Here is a 21099-nt window from a genome sequence, read left to right as displayed (position 1 = left end):
TTTTATCCCCATATTCATGGTTTTAATAGGGAGTACAAATGTGTTGCTTTGAAGGAAATTTTTAAGAAAATGTATTTCTGAGATACTGTATAAATCAATTGCTGAATTGCACATGTTGCCTGCCGTGTGCGGTCGATTGGTCGCCGGTCTTTTGGTCGTGGTCTTTTGGTCGCCCTGACCGCGATAACGGGCGACCATAAGACCGACGACCAAAAGACTGGCAACAAAACAAGGTAAAACAACACGGTCTACACATCAATCAAAGCCAACAATGGCCCTGAGCAGTTTCACTGAGCCGACGTGTGAGTGTAGAAGAGTTTGTATGTACATGCGTTGTCCCTTTAAGAAGCGACATCCGTCAGGGTCTTAACAAGTTCTCCAACAAAAAACAATAAAAGTCCGGGAAATTTGGAGCTTTTCTTTAGCCTAATCATTACTAGGGCGTTAAGTATGACTAGTCATTCGCAGTTTGTGTTTGGGGAATTTGAGCACCGATTTAAATGGTAATTATCACTTACCTTCCAGGTGACCAAAAAAACGGCGACCAATCGACCATGTACCGTTGCCTGCACGTAGACAAATTCCAAAAGGAAGTCAGGTGAGCAGTACAACCAGGAAGTGTGTCCGTAGCGGTCTGGTTTGTCATCCCTAGGTAAGATGGCGGCGCCCTGAGCGAGCAAGTAAGTGAGTTTTTAATCACATTTTATGCAAGATACGTTATTTTTTTCTTGAATTAAATTCATAGATGTCAAAATTAATTTAGTTTAGCGTTTTATCTGTTTATCTTTTCTCTATTTTGAAATAATTGTCTTGCGTTATGGCGTTTGGTCTTTGTCACCTTGGAGTTTCGTGCATGTCAAGTCGAATTCGTGCACATATAAGCCCCACCCTTGATTTAGTCAGCATTTTTTTTAGCGACAAATACGATGCGAGAAAATATGGTATGTGTTAGCAGACGTCAGAGAAAACAAAGCTATATGTTTATTTAAAGATCACGGGATTGGTTTTATGTTTAGTTTGAAAGTAAACTCAATCTGACAGCAAATCTCTCTTATTGAAAGATTTCGATGTCACTCGTCAACATTGGAGCCCTTATTATGCATTTTTGCCATTCCTGCTCACTTTTGGAGTTGGCCCGCATTTTAGCAAAGATCAACACTGAGTTTTGGAGAGGTCATGAAAAATGTCGTGGAAACATAAACACAGTCGCACCTGCGTTAGTCACTACATATCAAATAACACGTGGTCGGCCTTAAAAAAAATCAGCTGACAAATACGGCGTGGGTTCCAAGAATTGTTAAAAAAAATAAATGTAGCCGAGAAGCAGAATTGTCCAAAATGTCAGCTCAAATAAATTTATTTAAAAAAAAAAGTTGAGTGTAAAAGACAGTCACAACATGATATTAAGAGAAAAGGGCAAACTTAAACATTTACATTACTAGACTTGATATCATGTAATAAGAAAAAGATGCTTTTTCAAAAAATATTTTTTTCCCCTTTTGTATATTTTGGATTTGGATTTTATGTGGAAGAAACATTTCCTCTAAATTCAGTAATACATTTAGTAATGGCATGGTTAATGGTTCAACACATTTTATAGTATGTTCTATTATTCTACCAAAATTTTGAATTATCGGTTGCATTCAAAAAGGCATTATCCATTTTTACAATACATTATTTCCATCTTAAAAGCCAAATATGCACTAAAATATTAACATACTGTATATTACAATGAAATATATCACACTTGTCATTGTATTAGCCCAGTCAGTATACTTAAGTAAAATAAAAAAACATAATACATCAAGAAAATTCCAAATTTTAATAAAATTTCGCTCTTCCGAGAATGTATTGCCACAAATAATATTGATTATTACAGTGAAATGTTCACAAGGATAATGTCAAGCAATATTAAAAAATTAGAAACAAATTCCCAATGCGAAAAAAAATCATGAATGAACAACACGATTGAACAATTTAAAATTTCTAAAAATATATCTGCTATTATAAGAAAGAAGAAATGGTCATTGCTGTGCTCAAATGCTCGCTTCTCCTTTTTACTTTTACTTCCCTTATGTTCGTATTCCAAGTGGAACTGCCTTTACCCACCTTTAATTATTCTTTAGTGCAGAAGGTGTCCCCTAAAGTAGGTAAAGTCTCACACACACACAACACACACACACACACTGCACACTGACGCAAACACACGCACACACCAGGTTTAGCGTCCACTCCAGTTTTTTTAGCCCCCCAAGTCATTTGTCACGTTGGTGATGAATTATAGGCTGTACAGTTCATAGCCTAGAGAAAGTGAGAGCACATTTTGCCAGCTGTTTATACAAATGCGCCTTCATTGCTCACAGGAAACAAATGAAAGTGACAAAGTGCGACAAGATGAAAAAGTTTGGGGCCGTAAAGTGCCCGTTGCCCATTCGTCTGGATTACTCTGCCAAACAGTCATTGTTCTGCCTGGATTTCCCCAAAGAATATATATATATATATATATGCGATGCATTGGACTAAAAAGGGTGAAAATAGCAACAGTTTGTCAAACAGCATCAAAGAATCTCCCAAAAATGCTATTCTGCTTTTAATTTGATTTTATTTATTTTATATACATCTTTTTACGACTACTTATTTATGTGTGCACGCTACGGTCAAGCTTTAAATTTCATTGTACTTGTATAATGACAACAAAGGCATTCAATTCAATTCCCTCTCTATATTGGTTGCTAAAATGCTTGCAAACTGAAGCAAAAACATTTGGTCATTTGTGACCAATCCGAAAAGACAAACTTACTGTATTCTCTCGCATATAAGCCTTATTTGTCGCTAAAAAAATTATGACCGAATCGAGGGTACAGCTTATATGCGCACACATTAAACTTGACATGCACGAAACTGCAAAGACGAAACGCCGTAACGCAAGACAATGCGGCCGATACGGTTATTTATTTCAAAATAGAGAAAAGATAAACAGATAAAACGCTTAACATTTTTTTTATGTCTATGAATGAAATTCAAGGGAAAAAAATAAACTGTATCTTGCATAAAATGTGAAAAAACTCACTTGTGCCTGCCATTGCTTGCTATTTTACCGCTACAGACACACTTCCTGGTTGTACTGGTCACCTGACTTCCTTTTTGAATTTCTCTACCTGCAGGCGACATCTTTTAGGAATATTGAATTATAAATTGATTTATACAGTATCTCAGAAATACCACGTACGCTGATTTTCCCTTCAAAGTAACAAATTTGTACTCCCTATTAAAACCATGAAAATGGAGGTGAAAATTGTGAATCGGGGGGCGGCTTATACGAGAGAAATTGTCAAATTCAACCATTTTAAGGTAATAAATGAGTTAAGTAATAAATGAGTTAATAAATAAATATCTAAATAAATAAATATCTAAATAAATAAATATCTGAATAAATAAATATCTAAATAAATAAATATCTAAATAAATAAATATCTAAATAAATATATAAACATAAATAAATCAATTAATACATCTATAAATAAATATATAAATAAATTGATAAATAAATCTATAAATAAACTAATAAATAAAGATATAAATAAATTGATAAATAAATTGATAAATAAATCTATAAATAAATAAATCTATTAATAAACTAATAAATGAATCTATCAATAAATAAATAAATCTATAAATAAATAACTATAAATAAATAAGTCTATAAATAAATAAGTCTATAAATAAGTCAAATCTATAAATAAATAAATCTATAAATAAATAAATCTATAAATAAATAAATCTATAAATAAATAAATCTATAAATAAATCTATAAATAAATAAATCTATAAATAAATAAATCTATAAATAAATAAATCTATAAATAAATAAATCTATAAATAAATAAATCTATAAATAAATAAATCTATAAATAAATAAATCTATAAATAAATAAATCTATAAATAAATATATATTAAAAAATAAATGTTAATAAATAAATACATTTTTTTTTAAAAATAACCGTCTTTTTCCGCATATGTATACTGTGGGTCTTTTCAGGCCATACCCTGAAAATATCCACGCACAGAAATAGCTCAAGATCCAAAGTATAGCACATAATAAGTAAAAAGTCTGACATCCGTCGCTCCCGTTCGGCGCTTCCGGCAATCCTGCGCCAGCGAGCGGCGTCTCCAAATGAGCGCAAATCTCCAAGGAGGAAATTGTCAAGCCGTCAACAAAAGGGGAACAAGAAGCGTGAAAAGAAGGCACAGATAAGCATTCCGTTAATGCTATTTATTACAGCAATAAATCAGTTTACTCGCTCTTACGGGAATTGCCTTAAGCTCATTTTGCTGACACTTCCAGTTGGGATGGTGTCTTCTAATAAGAAAAGGGTCATAGCAGATTAAAGGTGCAAATATTATCTTTTGTATGAGGCTAAAAACATGGCGCAAGAGACAAGAAGAGGAATTTACCGAGTAGAAAAGCATTTTTAATCCTTCTTAAAATTGGTGGCGTATAATTATTGGCATTCCGTGGAATTTTTAATTAAGATACTAGTACAAGTTATAATTTATTTTCAAGGAAACTGTAAATTGGTCAAGTTGGAGTCGGCAAAGTAAAAAGTTTAATAGAGCCAAATATTATTATTTTTTAGCTCTAACGTTTGTTCATTTGCAAAAATTGTGTGGGAAATTAATAAAACAGATTCAAACTACTATATCATTCCCAATTTTCAAAAAAAAACTATGAAAAATTAAAAATGTGCGTAACATTTGTTCATTTGCAAAAATTGTGTGGGAAATTAAAAAAAACAGATTTGAACTACTATATCATTCCCAATTAAAAAAAAAAAAACTATGTGAAAAATTAAAAATGTGCGTAACATTTGTTCATTTGCTAAAATTGTGTGGGAAATTTAAAAAAAAAACAGATTTGAACTACTATATCATTCCCAATTAAAAAAAAAAAACTATGTGAAAAATTAAAAATGTGCGTAACATTTGTTCATTTGCTAAAATTGTGTGGGAAATTTAAAAAAAAAAACAGATTTGAACTACTATATCATTCCCAATTTAAAAAAAAAAAACTATGTGAAAAATTAAAAATGTGCGGTCCTTTTTTTTTTTAGCTAAAAATTCTAATTAATTCATGCAATGAAATAGGAAAGAAACTGATTCCCGATACATAAAAAAATATATTTTCTACCCGATTCCAATCCTCTTAAAATGACCCGATTAATTCCGATTTTTGACCAGGGCATCCCTAGTATTGACGACAACGTACAAAGAGAAAAAATAGTGGGCGGAGCTTGCTTTATCTTGCTCAACCGGAGATGGGGGATATCTATCATCATTTCACCACCATCTTTCTTGCCTTCAAACCCGGTTGAACCTTGCGCCGGGTCACCACAGCCATTGCCCTCTCGCATCCTATTTGCCGCCGCGAGCGGGGGGAACGTGTCCGTCTCACGTCGGACATAAAGCCCACGCCCGTCGTGTCGCAGGACCCCAAACGCTGCGCCAGAAAGCGAGCCGTTGATCGATGATAACGGGAAAATGTCCTCTGTGAAAAATACCCACGGGTACTATGTATGAGGGGAGAGAAATGGCGGGTGAAATAAAATTAGGACGAGGGAGTGGATCAGTTAAGGGTAAAACAAAAAATGGTGTATTTATTTTTTTATTTTTTTGCAGAAAAGCTGGCCATCTGGTGAGGTTGGAATTACATTACCCAAGCGCTTATAAGCTCCACCCTCAACACCCGTTTTGGTGCGGCGCTCCAGCTGGTAGCACGGCGGTGAACGAGGCGCAACGGGCAAAAAAACCCGCACACTTTGCTCCATCGAGACATAAGAAATAAGAAATAAAAGGTAAGTCATCAATTGAAATCAATCCAAATTGGGTTGAAAGTCATGTGATGTAGTCGTGGAAATCTGTTTTGTGTATCCCAAAAAATTGGTGAGAGAAATTTTAGTTCAGAAAAATATTGCAAATTTAAATGCTGCTTTGGCCCGAATATAAGACAGTGTTTTTTTGCATTGAAATAAGACTGAATTTGGAATTAAATTTGGGCATTGAAATAAGACTGAAAAAGTGTTGGTCGTCTTAAATTTGGGGTCGGGACATTATACCCATTCATAATGCTAGATGGCGCCAGATATGTTTAAAGCGGATGCAGAACACTTTGATGGTTAATGTTGTTATTGCAATTTTGTTGTTTTTTATTTACATTTCAAAAACCAAAAGCCATTCATTTACAAATGTAGTGGGCTTACGTTTACATATTTAAATGTTCAGCAGATATTAAGATGCTTTTGCATGATTTGAATCAGGAAAAAATATATGTTTTGTCTTTCCAATATATTTGTTTCAGATTTAATGTCATCATTTTCTGTATAAAAAATTAATTTGGTGTTCAAAAAAAATAAAAAAAGAGGGCGTCGTCTTATAATCAGGATCGTCTTATATTCGGACCAATTCGGTATTAGCTCAACTCGTTTCATGCTAACTGCTAATTGATATTGAAATTGTGGTTTTTATCATTGACTAACATAACCTTTACGTATACACACGGAAAATATGCCATGAATTCTTGCCCTTGGAAAATAGCGGCACATCACGGCAGGCGTTCAACTCGTCACTCTGGGCTAAATTTGCCGCCAAGCGTCTTTCCCTCTCATCTTTTTGCTCCATCCTCGATTAAAAACAATATTAGCCACATCCATCTTGACGGGAAAGTGTAGAAAAAAAAGAGCAAACAAACTTTTTAAGTGCTTTCTCCGAGTGTGCGTTCTGCACACTCCAGCACGCTAAGAAGTCTTAGTTTCTATAGCAACGCACTCTTATCTCTCCATCAGGCCGTATATACATAGCTCGTCTCCGGGGTGTTCCTTCTCTGGCTCGGCAAAGATATTAGCAATTATGTGCTTGTTAGGAGCGGGCCGCGGATGGGGGAGACGCGGGTTTTTTTTGCGTCTGTTTACCTTGGTGGGGGATTCTGGGGAACAAAGTCTGGGAGCCCCCAGGCACCCCGAGCCAAGTTCTACCGTGGTTGGGGGGGGGTGTAGAAACCACGACATTTTTGCACGTGCCGGATGATTCATGCCCGTTCGGAACCAAAATGGAGCCGTGAACTGATTCAGATTGTTCCACAAGACAGATGAAACTTTAAAAAGGGAGTCAGATCCAGACAGTGTAGCTTGGTGTTGGATGATGATGATGAGGAGGAGGAGGAAGAGGAGGAGGAAGAGGAAGAGGAAGAGGAAGAGGAGGATGAGGATGAAGAGGATGAGGAAAAAGATGAGGATGAGGATGATTATTTTGGGTGGGTGTGGCAGCTTGTTGTTATGTGCGTCTTGTGTTTTTTTGCTTTCTAATAATGTTAACCCTTAAACCCAGTGGTCTTAAACACACGGTCCGCAGGGGTGTTTTGCCTGACTTTATAGCTCATGCAAACTGTACATGCCGAGGTAAACAAAAAATAAAAAATAAATAAATCGAAGGATGCAAGGGCCAACTTGAAATCCTTCCACATTCATTTGTTAGAGGAATGAAAATTGGCAAGAAAAAGACCATGTTTTTAAAATGTATAGATATTTTTAAGTCATAATTCATTGGCTGCTATATATGTATGTATATATGTATGTATATATGTATGTATATATGTATGTATATATGTATGTATATATGTATGTATATATGTATGTATGTATGTATGTATGTATATATGTATGTATATATGTATGTATATATGTATGTATGTATATGTATGTGTGTGTATATATGTATGTATATGTATATATATATACGTATACATATATACACACATGGCAACACAAAAGGGAAAAAAATATATACATATCCTTTTTTTTCAAAATGGGCACTGTAAAACTAGAAATTAGTTCTATTGCACTTTGTTCAATTTATTATCCGCATTCTTATTCCTTTACAAGGAACTTTAAAATGGCCCAAAACCAACTCAGAATCAGAAGAAATCCACCAAGACACTGGAATTTCTCCCCAAACCAATAGGAAATGATCCCAAATGTATAGGAAGTGACCTGAAAATCCCCTAAAATGACAAGAAAGTCAGACAAAATGGCCTCAGTGGCTGCCATTCACAAGAACCGAAATCCATTTGACTTAAACTGGCCTTCAATGCCATTAAATACGAATTGAGCGCAAAAACATTGTCAGTGGAAAGCCGTCAATTCCTCGCCAACAGTCCTTTTTCATCTCATCCAAACGCGGCTAGACTATCGGAATTTTCCCGCATCAAAGTCATCACTTTGAACGCCTTCCAGTCTTTCCCATGAATGCCACTGGCTTGTTCACGGGTAGATTTGTACCACGTTCCGCGTGTTAAAGAGTCCCGCCACGATATGGTCTGCGGAAAATGAACATCTTCACCTGGCTCCGGGTTTGTTCCCGTTAAAAAGCCTAATTAATCACCGGGACAACGTTGGGGCTGGAGTCGCTCCCGTCAAGCGTGAAATTACCTTTCTCTCACTGACGGAGTTTAGGCATCCATAAACTGGGATCCGGGCCCCCTCTTCACACCACTGGACTATTCGTTATCTCGCTGGCTGAATGGGAGACCTTGAAAAGAGAAACCCCCCCAAAAAAGAAGGAGAAAAATGGGTGAGGGAACACCCCGTGATGTGCAAGGACATTGGCGCCAAAGTCTTTTTCGTTCACATTTCATGTAGATAACGGCGGTTTGAATAAATGGCATATTCATTTGGAAAATATTGACACTTATTGGGAAGAGAAATCATTGCAGTGGCTTAAAATGTCTCGCAGCGACCTTTTCGTTTTCACCCGCAATTCACAAATGACAAGCTTTTTGAAATTCATACTCGGAAATCTCAATAATTTCCACTGACTCATCGCTCAAAACAAACAAACTGCGTTGTCGACAGCGACAGAAATGTGTAATCCTCCACGCTAAAATATTAACTCAATAGCAGCTTTGTCAGTGACAAATCCACCCTTCATTCATTTTCTGAATTACTTTTTCCTCACTAGGGTCGCCGGGGGTGCCGGAGTCTATCCCAGGTGGGGGACACCCTGAATTGGTGGCCAACCAATCGCAGGGCACGAGGAGACAAACAACCATTCACGCTCGTACCCATACCTAGGGGCGATTTACCATACAATTAGCCTAGCATGCATGTTTTTGGAACGTGGGAGGAAAGCAAAGTACCCGGAGAAAACCCACATAGATGTGGGAGGAAAGTAGAGTACCCAGAGAAAACCCACGTAGCCGTGGGGGGAAAGTTGAGTACCCGGAGAAAACCCACATAGCCGTGGGAGGGAAGCAGAGTACCTGGAGAAAACCCATGTAAACGTGGGAGGGAAGCGGAGTACCCGGAGAAAACCCACGTAGATGTGGCAGGAAAACAGTACCCGGAGAAAACCCACATTGCAGTGGGGGGGAAGCGGAGTACCCGGAGAAAACCCATGTAAACGTGGGAGGGAAGCAGAGTACCCAGAGAAATCCCACGTAGGCATGGGAGGGAAGCGGAGTACCCGGAGAAAAGACACGTAGACGTGGGTTGGAAAGCGGAGTACCCGGGGAAAACCCACATAGACGTGGGGAGAACAAGCGAACTCCACACAGGTGGACCGACCTGGATTTGAACCCTGGACCCCGGAACTGTGAGCCAAACGCGCTAACCCTACGCCTTTCAAATAAATTGTGGACAACATCGCAGGACTAACACTGTAGGAGAAAAAAACGCAGTGACACGCAACTTTTTTGCACACAAAACCACATAAACAACAAAATCACGATATGATACATACCGCAGGAGTTTCAAAGTAGGATTCCGTAAAACCCCCGCGGACCGGATCCCTTAGCGGGGCCGCCGGTTAGGTAACGTTCGGAACGACGTGGTCGGGCCGTAAAGGTTGTTTATTTTTATTAGCGGCCTGAAACTTTTGAGAGCGCAGATGAGTGGAGCCCAAGACTTTGAAGGCTCCAGGTGGAGATCAAGACTCTGCCAAGACGAAAAAGAAAACACCGCCAGCTAGCGTTTCCAGCCCAAATCGATAACTTTTGAAGCCCTCCACGCGGGCCCGGCGGAGAGATGCTCTTGACACACGTACGTATATATGAATCAGTGGAAACACCCACTCGGCTAACCTCGCCACCCACCTCCCGTGCACCGCCAGCCTCCGCCATCTTTGTACTTAACCTTCTCCGTCACGTCGTGACGCCGGCGGACGGGATGTTGGACTATTTCTAGACGGAAGGCGGAGTGGATGACGGCCGTTCCACATAGGTGAATCTTTTTTACCTTTAGTTCCGGAAACGCTTCCTTTTTAACCATGAAATAAATTCATGTTCGTCAATCCACACGTACTAAAACTTGCGAAAAATGTCGATTTTTTTTTTTCCTCTCTTTTATTACAGTGGTTAGCGCGTCGGCCTCACCGTTCTGGGGTCCTGGGTTCCATCTCCGGTCAGGCCTATGTGGCTTTTTCGTGTTCTCTGGGTACTCCAGTCTCCTCCCACATTCCAAAAACATGCTAGGCTAGCTGGTCGACCATTCTAAATTTCCCTGAGCTGTGATCAGTTGTCCTTTGTCTCTAGGTGCCCTGCGATTGGCTGGCCAGCGATCCAGTGTGTCAACGTAGTTGACTGGGAAAGGCTCCATCACCCCCCGCGACCCTTGTGCCGGTACGTGGTTCAGAAAATGAATGAATGCGTAAAAGATGACAGCAGCGCTGTTTATTTATTTACTTATTTATGTCTGTGATATGATTTTGTTAACGCTAGAGTCGTCATTCTCCAACCCTGAGGTTGCAGGTTCGATTCCCCGTCCTTCAGTAAGATTCCAAAGCCAGCATTGTTTGAGTTTGATGTATTTAATAAGGGATAGCACATATTAATGAACATATTTCTATTCATGTTAATGAACATATATATGTAAGATTGTAGCCGCGGGCTTATTTCCATCTTTAGTCCCTTGTGTAGGTTGAAGATAAACCATGACACATACTAGACACAGCCACACGTAGCATAGTTAGCGATAGCGTTGTGATTGCAATATGGTTGGTTTAACGGCCAGGCTTTAAGATGATTGGCAAAGAGTTTCAGAGACGGATGGGAGTATGTTAATTGCTATTGATTTAAGCTAATTTAGCACTCTTTTTGAAGGGAACTACACAGTCACCTCTAGAGCCAGCCCTTGTTGATGTCTTGGGAACAAAATCTTGCAGTGGAGGAGGAGCTTTGTGTTGGAAGAGTTATTAAACTAAGATGGCATCTGCATATTTAACAGTATTGTCCCAGTTCAGGCGTTTTTGTTTTTTTAATATCTGACAGTGGCGGTGTGTTTTTTTGGGATTTCGGTCTAATACTTTCCAAGCTTGCTTATATTGTTCTCGATCAGTAGGCAATGTGCATAGTGTCGTCCTTCTTTTAGGTGGAAAGGAGTAGTCCGTTTAGCATTTAAAGTTGTCGTAGCTTTTTTGGACCGCGGAGAATTGCCGTGCCGCATCGCCACAGCTGTCCCAAATAAATCAACATATTAGCGCCTAAACTAAAGGCAAGTGTCGCTGGCGTACACAGATGAGGATGGCTGCAGGTCACGCGGGACCCATGTTCCAATCTCCTGTACAAATCTGCCACGCGTGTGTGTGTGCGAGTGTGTGTTTTTTTTCCCCCCTCGCCGTCCCGTGGGAACTGGCACAGTTAATTCGTTTGGTTTCGTAAACGTCTGCCGCCACGCACTCGGGGACCGGGAATTCCCGGCGAATAAACAATTGAATTTGCACATCGTTCCCAGGTAGGCCACGTTAAATAGTCCGGGATTACGTGCGAGTTGGAAAAGGTCTGCAGCTGCCGTCGATGCCGGGTTTCCTGGGAAATCAGAGCGAGAACGCGGGGAGGAGGGTTGGGGTGGGGGGTGCCGTGAAACAAAATGGATAAATACATTTGTCCAACTTGGGCGGAGGGCAGAATTAAGAGAGCGCCAGGAACTCCAAGAGATGGGGAAGCAATTTCAGGGTAGACAGCGGGAGGAAAATGTTGACGCTCGATGGCCGCCGGAGGAGGAGGAAACTAGACTGTCGCCGTATAAATCCGTATAAACTGAGTCATTGTTCACCCGCACGTCGCTGAAAAGGAAGTCAAATACACTCACCGGTGCAAAAATAGGTAGCGAGATGGAAAGATGGCGAAATGATAATGGCAGAGCTCATTTTTAGTTTGGAGGGGGGTCCAGGGTTCGATCCCAGGTGGGTCCTCACTGTGTAAAGTTTGCATCTTCACCCTGGGCTTGCATGGCTTTTGTCTAGGTACTTCGGTTTCCTCCCATATGTATACTAGTAGGCTAATTGGACGCTAAATATTCCCTAGCTATGAGTGTGATTGGTTGGTTGTCTCCTTTTGCCCCGCGATTGGCTGCCCACCGATTCAAAGTGTATCCGTAGTTGACTGGGATAGGCTCCAGCACCCCCGTGACCTTTGTAAGAATTAAGTTTAGTGGAAATGGGTTTCTAAATGACAATGTCCTTTCATTCCACGAATTGATCGTCAAGAAAACATCAGGCCGAACTGACATAAAATATTGACTTAATCTACGTGAGCGGCCCAGTGGAAAAGTGGTTAGCACATTAGCCTCGCAGTTCTCGGCTCGTGGGTTCGATCCCAGGTCGGTCTTCACTCTGTGGAGTTTGCCTGTTCTCCCCGGGCTTGTGTGGGTTTTCTCTAGTTACTCCGGTTTCCTCCCACGTTGCGAAAAAATGCATGCTAGGCTAACTGGATGCTAAATTGTGCCTGCTCTTAAGTGTGATTGGTTGTTTCTCTCTTTATGCCTACTAGTTAGGTGGGATAGGCTCCAGCACCCCCCACGACCTTTGTGAGAATAAGAACTTCAGAAAATGAATGAATGAAGGAATATTTACAGTAATCCCTCGATTATCGCATCTTCACTTAGGTGTGTTTTTTTCCTCTGTTAATTAATTATGTTTTCATTATTTTTAAAGTTCATAAAAATGTGAAAATCTAAATCAATTTTTCAATTGTTGCGGCCATGTTTGGTTTACATTAACCGCGATATTCGAGGGATTACTGTACAACGTTTTTTCATAGTATTTAACTCCTTGCCTGCAAGAAAAATGAATGAACAAATAACGTTATGTCAGATTAGGTTTGCCGTTCAACTTCACTTTTACATTTTGTTTGCTTGGATTCAAGTTTTTTGTCGTGGTGGGATGCACACCTGCTGGAAACCCCTCAGTTACCCACGCAGTATAGTTTTTAGTGCCGAGTTTTGGCACCAACACATTTTATGACTGCATAAAAGTTGTATTCTTTTTTGAAATCCATTGGCATGATTATTTTTTTTCTTCCCTATAATCCACGGGTGTCTTGTCATCTTTGCAAATGGTTTTCCCTCCCTGTTTTTCTTCAGACTCACTACAATCATTTCTCAATCGCTGCCTTTCGGATGCAGCTGTAGGATGCTGAGAAAAAGGAGGAAATAAGAACTTTGCAAAAACAGACAAGGCGGCGTTGGAAATGAAAAGATTAGCTTTAATCCCCAAAACCCCATTGGGGGTCTGGCGGGACAGGAAGCAAGAAGAGTTCAACAACAACAAACTGTCTACGCCAAGTCAGTGAGTAGCTCTTTAAAAATGGAGACTTTATTGTCTCGTTAAAAAATGCGAGAATGATAGAAATGTCTGCCATTGGTTGACCGGCGAGTCATGGTGTCTGTAGTTAGTTAGGATAGGTTCCAGTACCCCACCCACGCCAATCGAATTTGATTGGGAGTCAAATTGGATCGAGGTAATACCTAAAAATGCAAACCAATACAGTGGTACCCCGATACGAGTAAAAATTTTGAGCAAATATTGCGTTGCATTTTTTTCAGTGTTTTTTTCCCTGTTAGTCAGTGCGAATGGCGGAGCTATCGCTAATACGAGAGTTACGAGAGTTATATATACTACTCCAAATGTGTCAAAATGGTGGCCCGGGGGCCAAATCTGGCCCGCGGCATCATTTTGTGCGCCCCGGGAAAGTCAATGATGAGTGCTGACTTTCTGTTTTAGGATCAAATTCAAATGAAGAGTATAGATGTATATTCAATTTCCTGATTTCCCCCTTTTAAATCAATAATTGTCATTTTTTAATCCATTTTTCTGTGTTTTTAGTTCAAAAATCATTTTGTAAAATCGAAAAATATATTTAAAAAAAAGCTAAAATGAACATTGTTTTAGATCTATAAAAACTGAATATTCAGGGCTTTTAATCCAGTTCTTTTAATCCATTTATAAAAAAAATCGAAATATTATATCTAAAATGGTCCGGCCCACATGAAATCGAGTTGACGTTAATGCCAGTCTGACACCCTTGTACTACTTCTTGTTGGCAAGTGGTCGTGCGTTATCCTATTTTGAGGACATTTGGGTGCATGATTTTGGGAATATTTTGAAGGGAATACAAAAGCAAACAACCGTCGATAGGTTGCAGCTAAAAGTCAGGGTGGAGGCGGGGCAAATACAGCCAAAAGAAAGGTATCCAAATTTAAAACAAAATTAGAATTAAGTTTAGTGTAAGGTTAGATTCAACTTATTTTGGAGTGTGTCTGCATCGTAATACAAGTTCATTTAAAAGTGTTTATGTTATGTTACCAGCGCGTTGCCGTGCAAAAAGTTGTTTTTAGTTCATTTCTATAGGAAACATTCATTTGAGTTACAAGAAAATCGACATACCAGCTCAGTCTCACTTTTTCACCCAATTCCGATCCTCTGAAAATGACGGCATCGAACCCATTTCCCATCCCCTGCGATCTGATTTTTAATCGCGGACACCCCTAGAGAATAAGACATTGCCCCAAGATTTTGGAAGGCACGAGTCGTCAAAGCGATCCATGAGAGGCAACGCCCGAGTCGATGGGGAAGCTCTTCCATCAGCGTCCGCGACAATAAGACGGACGCTTAGCCGTGCACTTACTCGGCCGGCGGGCAGGCCGGCGCAGTCCGGCGCAGTCCGGCGCAGTCAGCGAACTCGGAAGCGGCGAGTCAGTGAAAAAGAAAAAGTGCTGGTGGCCGGCAAATGCGTCTTCCTCAGACAGCTGCTTTCCAAAGCATCGCCAATCGACGTCGCTGCGGCGGAACTAAGTCGCCATGGATTAGCCATTAAGAAGCGCCACGACGCTTGTGATGGGAATAATACCCGCCGCGCTCTTCTCCGGGAGGGTTTTAGTCACTTGACGGCTGCTTTTCTTCCGCTATCCAAGGGCATCTCGGCCTTTAAAATTCTTCCCGACGTGTTGCTCGATGACGGATGAACACATTTAGGCTTGATTAGCTCAACTCGGACGGCGGCGCTACGTTTCGTTAGCCATTTCGTTAGCGAATTTGACCATGTGGACTTTTCCATTGGAATTATTACGTAGTCGAACACTGTCTAGTACGGCCCATTTATTTTCAGCCCAAAAAGTTCATTGTTGGCGCTAAATGTCCAATCCATTTGGACTGGGAGGGCTGGATGACACTGAAAGATCAGCATCAGTGAATTGGACATCTATTCTTGTCTATAGCAGACAATGCCATCATTTTGCATCACTTTCTTGTCGTTTTAGGGTACTCACAGGTGACTTCGCAAAAAAAATAGACAGATTTGTCATTTGAGGACACTTTGCAGCACACGTTTTCACAAATAACCAATTAGAAACCAAAAACCGAATGACCCAAAAAGCATTTGTCATTTCCACCGACAAACTCCTCGCCCCGATCCGTTTGACACCCCCGTCGTCAGTGACCGATAAACGCGTTTCTCCCCATTTGCATTTTTATTGCCGCTCTAAATTGCCGCCGCCTTTGTCTATGACCCGAGTGGGCGGGGCCTCGTTAGCGCCGCAAGAAAAAGCCATTTAGGAACGGTGCGTTAAGGTTAGCGACATACTTAGCGCATCTATTTTTTTTTGCGGGTCAAGCGTGTTCATGTTCCACTTCGTGTTAGTCAAACCTCGGGGAGAGGGGGGTTTGGAGTAACGATGTTTGATTGGACTCAGACTTGATTGATCGTCAACCGCCGTCAAAGTGCAGGATTGACGTTAATGCCATCGCGACCACACAAAAAAGCAATTACTTATCGGCAAATTAGCCACAAAATCTGCTTCGGTCAAACCTCTAAAACCCCCCCACGTCATTGTTTATGTATTTATTCATGGTGAAGCTAGGATTACTGACTTTACAAGGTCATTTAAACGCATCACTGAATCGCCCATTGACTGCAATGTAAATACGGGATCGTCGATGCCCTTTCTTGTCACTCCTGGGGAACAAAAATGCGCTTTTTGGGGCAAAAGTCTTCATGAAGTTGCTTTATAGAGTGTGTATGTGTGTGTGGGGGGGGGGGGGGTGCAGATGTAATGACAAGACAGTCCATACCTGTCAACCTCTGCCGATAACTGCCCTTATAAATGATTATGATTCCCCTTACAACCCCCCCCAAAAAACCTTACAAACACCGTACGAGTCGTACGGTGTTTGTAAGGTTTTTTGGGGGGTTTGTAAGGGGAATCATAATCATTTATAAGGGCAGTTATCGGCAGAGGTTGACAGGTATGCGACAGTCCAAATTTCCGGCCAGTTTATTGCAATGTTCTATTTGAACGTGTGCTTATGTTGCCACGGTCAGAACCAAAAAAAATAGAGATCTCATCCCTTTGTCTAGTTTTCAGCCATTTTTTTGTCCTATTAACGAGCCCAGTCTTCCCACATCCGTCTTTCGAGCGCTCTCTCTTACGACCGAGGCCAAAGTGAACTCGTCCGTCTGTCGGTAGCAAAGGTCATTTGTGGGTGAGGGGGGAGGAAGGTGGAGGGGGGGGAAGGGGGGTGTAAGATCAAGGACGTCAGGGGAGGTTGTTGTTGTCCGCTGGTCTCAAGTACAAATGAGTAAATAGCTAGCCTCAATGTAGCATGCTATTTTAGAAGCTTATTTTTTAAAAAAATATATATTTTAAGGTGGGCAGACTAGCTGGGAATTTTACACGTACAGATTTTGCAAGGGTTTTACAAAAATAAAGCTCCAAAATGATCGAATGATTTTCAAATAGTTTACTTTTTTCACTAGTTCATTCTTGTAAAGGAATCAAAAACACCAAGAGCAAATCAACTGACGTTTTGGTTTTAGCTAACACACGTCTAACGTGTCTGAAAGGAAGTGAGCACGTGACTTTCAAAATAATTGACAATGTGCAAAATGCAAAACGAATTTACGTTGCGTTTCCAAATGAATCGTCACGGCAAGTTAAAATGAAAACGATCTAAATGTCTCATCTCATCTCATTTTCTGAACCGCCTTATCCTCACTAGGGTCGCGGGGGGTGCTGGAGCCTATCCCAGCTGACTCCGGGCCAGAAGCCAGCCAATCGCAGGGCACAAAGAGACAAACAACCAATCACTCATAGCTAGGGGCAATTTAGTGTCCAATCAGCCTAGCATGCCTGTTTTTGGAATGTGGGAGGAAACCGGAGTACCCGGAGAAAACCCACGCAGGCCCGGGGAAAACATGCAAACTCCACACAGATGGACTTGACCTGGATTTGAACCCATGACCCCCGAGCTGTGAGGCCGACGCGCTAACCACTTGCTCCACCGGGCCGCCTTATCTAAATCTTTTCATGTAAATTGCTAACAAAAAATTGCTTGATTTTTTTTTGTTGTTGTTGTAATTTTGATGCAAAATTTATTTAAATGTAGTAGTTTGGTAAAGACCGGCGTCGGGAAGATTGGTCGTATTTGACAGCTCCGTAAATGTATTCCTATCAACAATTTCCCATTTGAAATTTCAATCAAGTCGCCACGCCGCCTCGCTAACCGTTTGTCGTCAAACATTTTTCGTTCTATTGGACATCCGTCTTGGTCATTTCCATCGGCCCGGACGCCGACGACTTTGCCGAAGGGAGAAAAAAAAGACAAAAAAAAGAGGAGCGTAAAGACGATCCTGCTCGCACCTGATAAAACTTGGACTGGGCCTCCTCCGCAAATAGGATGAGCGAGCGGGATTCCTTTGAGACGGAGGATGTTCGCTTCAGCCCCGACACGACACGCGCCCGAAAGCGCTGGCGCGGATAAACGCCTTGCGTAAGAGCGGCGAGGAGACCAAGAGGAGAGGAGCATCTGTCGGAGAAAGAAAAGAAGACATTAATATGCGGCGCCCGGCCGCGCTCTGCCAATTCCTTCAATTTAGCAAGTCCGCTACGCCAAAAGGAAGCTTCTTTTTTTTGTTTTTTTTTCAACTGGGGGTATTTGAGGTGGGAGTGAGTGAATGAGTGGTCGCTGTCTTGGCCTGATTGCCAGGGCCAAAGTGAAAAATGGAAAGAACGCCATCACAAAAGGCTAAAGTGGCGGATGGGAATGAAATATCATATCATGAGCTGATGCTATGCTCTTGGCTAGTCTTGCGTAAAGTGTGGGTGATGGATGGAGAGTACAGCGTCATGGCAACCGGGAGAATGCGCCATGCAACTTTTCCTGGAAGTCATTGAGAACCGGAAATGCGACTGACGATGAGTGACGTTAGCAACGAAGAAGAGGAAGCTTTGGATTTCGTCAAACTGATAGTTTGGGACACTTGTTAGCATGTTTTTTGTTATGCTAGAGTCTTAATATGTTATGTCGTTATTGACGTTAACAAGCATAGCAGTCATGTTAGTATAGCTTACACTCTATTTTATTTTTGGTTTAAATTGCCTTTCAAGATGACATGTATGTTTTTGCTGTTGGGTTTTATCAAATAAATTTTTGTTTGCAAATAGTTACACAGATGTTGAGTACTATTTTCACCAAATAGTTCTTTTTTTTCTTGTACTTGGTTGATTTGTTTTTACTTTAAATTGAGTCATATTGTTTTGAAATAGCGGTATTTTTACTTGAAATAGTAATTCAGAACTTTTACTATATTACATTTACTGGAGTTACTTTTTGGGGAGGGTAAAGTAAGATAGTACTATTAAATTACAAAAAAAAACCAGTCGAAATGTTGAAAGTTTTGGTTTTTGACTGGCCATTTGAACTCATCATGACGATTCATTTCAAAATGCAACGTCATGTTCTGAATAAGTTTAGCATTTTTCACGTTTGTCAATGATTCTGAATTTTTTTTTTCAAGCAGCCTAAAAAGACACGTTTTCGCTAAAACCAAAACGTCACCATACCTGATTTGCTGTTTGCATTTTGCAAGAATTCACTATTACAAAAAAGAAACTACTTGAAAATCATGCGATCATTTTGCACTTTATTTTTTACTAAATACCACTCAAAAAATGTGACAATTCTCTTTAGCCACTACCAAATATGATTGTTGACGTTTAGCAACTCAAGAGTTAGGGAAGATTGATCACCCTGATCTATTCTCGCCCCGCAGCCACCCGTCAATCCCCCACGCATCCCCCGACGGCGTCACCGTCGCCATCTGCTCGCCGCCGTTTTGCGTCCGTTCCTCGTCGGCGTATGCCGCGCCGTAGCGCTCACTTGTTTGATTTGCCGCGCGCCATGTTTACATTGTGTCCTGTGGCGCTCTGCGCTAATCCTGCCATGTCGGGAGGCTGATCTTTTCAGGCTTCCAGCTTTGTATTTTCAGGAAAATGTTTGCCGGCCGCACAGCTGCGCCCTTTTACGCCTCACTCTCCATTTTGCCGCGGCGCCCCACTTAACCCGCCGCTTTCCTGCCGTCTTTCTTTTGGCAATACACTTCCATATCCTTTTAGATGCTCTCTACGAAAAGTTTGGAAACGCTTTAGAAAGGTCGGCAAAGCAAACACCAGCTTGAAATTGAAATTTTCATATTAGCCTAATATCTAGACCAGGGGTGTCAAAGTGGCGGTCCGGGGGCCAAATCTGGCCCGCCGCATCATTTTGTGCGGCCCGGGAAAGTAAATGATGAGTGCCGACTTTCTGTTTTAGGATCAAATTCAAATGAAGAGTATAGATGTATATTAAATTTCCTGATTTTCCCCCTTTTAAATCAATGATTGTCATTTTTTAATCCATTTTTTCTGTGTTTTTAGTTCAAAAAGCATTTTGTAAAATCTAAAAATATATTTTTAAAAAAAGCTAAAATTAACATTGTTTTAGATCTAAAAAAACTGAATATTCAGGGATTTTAATCCAGTTCTTTTAATCCATTTATTAAAAATAATCTAAATATTATATCTAAAATGGTCCAGCCCACATGAAATCGAGTTGATGTTAATGCGGCCCGCGAACCAACCCGAGTCTGACATCCTTGATCTAGATGTACTACCGTATTTTCTCGCATATTAGCCACCCTGAAAATTGCCTTAAAATCGTAGAATTTTACAATTTCTCGTGTATAAGCCGCAACCTGAAAATTGCCTTCCAATTGTCGAATTTTACAATTTCTCGTGTATAAGCCACACCAGAAAATTCCCTTCAAATGGTTGAATTTTACAATTTCTCGCGTATAAGCCACTTCCTGATTCACAATTTTCACCTTTATATTCATGGTTTTAATAGGGAGCACAAATGTGTTATTTTGAAGGGAAAATCTTCAGTAAAATCATCGCACGTGGTTTTTCTGAGATACTGTATGAATCAAAAGCACATTATAAGGGTCAATATTATGAGGTTAAATTAAAAAAGGAAGTCATGTGAGCAGTACAACTAAGAAGTGTGTCCGTAGTGGTCTAGTTTGTCATCTCGAGGTAAGATAGCGGCACCCTGAGCGAACAATGGCAGGGTTTTTTCACGTTTTATGCAAGATACGTTTTATATTTTTTTTCTTGAATTTCATTTGCAGATGTCAAAATAATTTTTTTATCGGTTTATCTTTTCTCTAGTTTGACATAAATGACCGTATTGGCTGCATTTCTTGTGTTATGTCATTTGGTCTTTGTCACCTTGCAGTTTTGTGCATGTCAAGTCTAATTTGTGCGCATATAAGCCGTACCCTCGATTCAGTCATCTTTTTTTGGTGACAAATACGGCGTACATGCGAGAAAATACGGTAAATGCTATTGTAAACTTTATTAAAAGAGGATCGATACCTGTTACAGAAGAAAGAGAATTGGAATGGCTTCTAATTGAAATATCCATGCATTATTTATTAATGGCATGAGCTGGCCCCCAAA

The 21099-nt window shown here is 40.4% G+C and overlaps 1 protein-coding gene across 1 annotated transcript in view; it reads left to right on the top strand.

Moving 5' to 3' along the window:
* Positions 1-21099, top strand: part of LOC144089734 (uncharacterized) — a 47388-nt gene that overhangs the window by 12932 nt on the left and 13357 nt on the right. Inside the window, exons 6-7 of the mRNA XM_077620859.1 lie at positions 5678-5853; positions 13408-13612. The gene's annotated coding sequence lies outside the window, so the exon portion shown is untranslated. The remainder of the gene's footprint in view (positions 1-5677; positions 5854-13407; positions 13613-21099) is intronic.

This window comes from Stigmatopora argus, chromosome 15 (assembly GCF_051989625.1).
Source record: "Stigmatopora argus isolate UIUO_Sarg chromosome 15, RoL_Sarg_1.0, whole genome shotgun sequence".
NCBI lineage: Eukaryota > Metazoa > Chordata > Actinopteri > Syngnathiformes > Syngnathidae > Stigmatopora > Stigmatopora argus.
The sequence above is the reverse complement of the archived record's forward strand: the minus strand, read 5'-3'. Positions and strand labels throughout refer to the sequence as shown.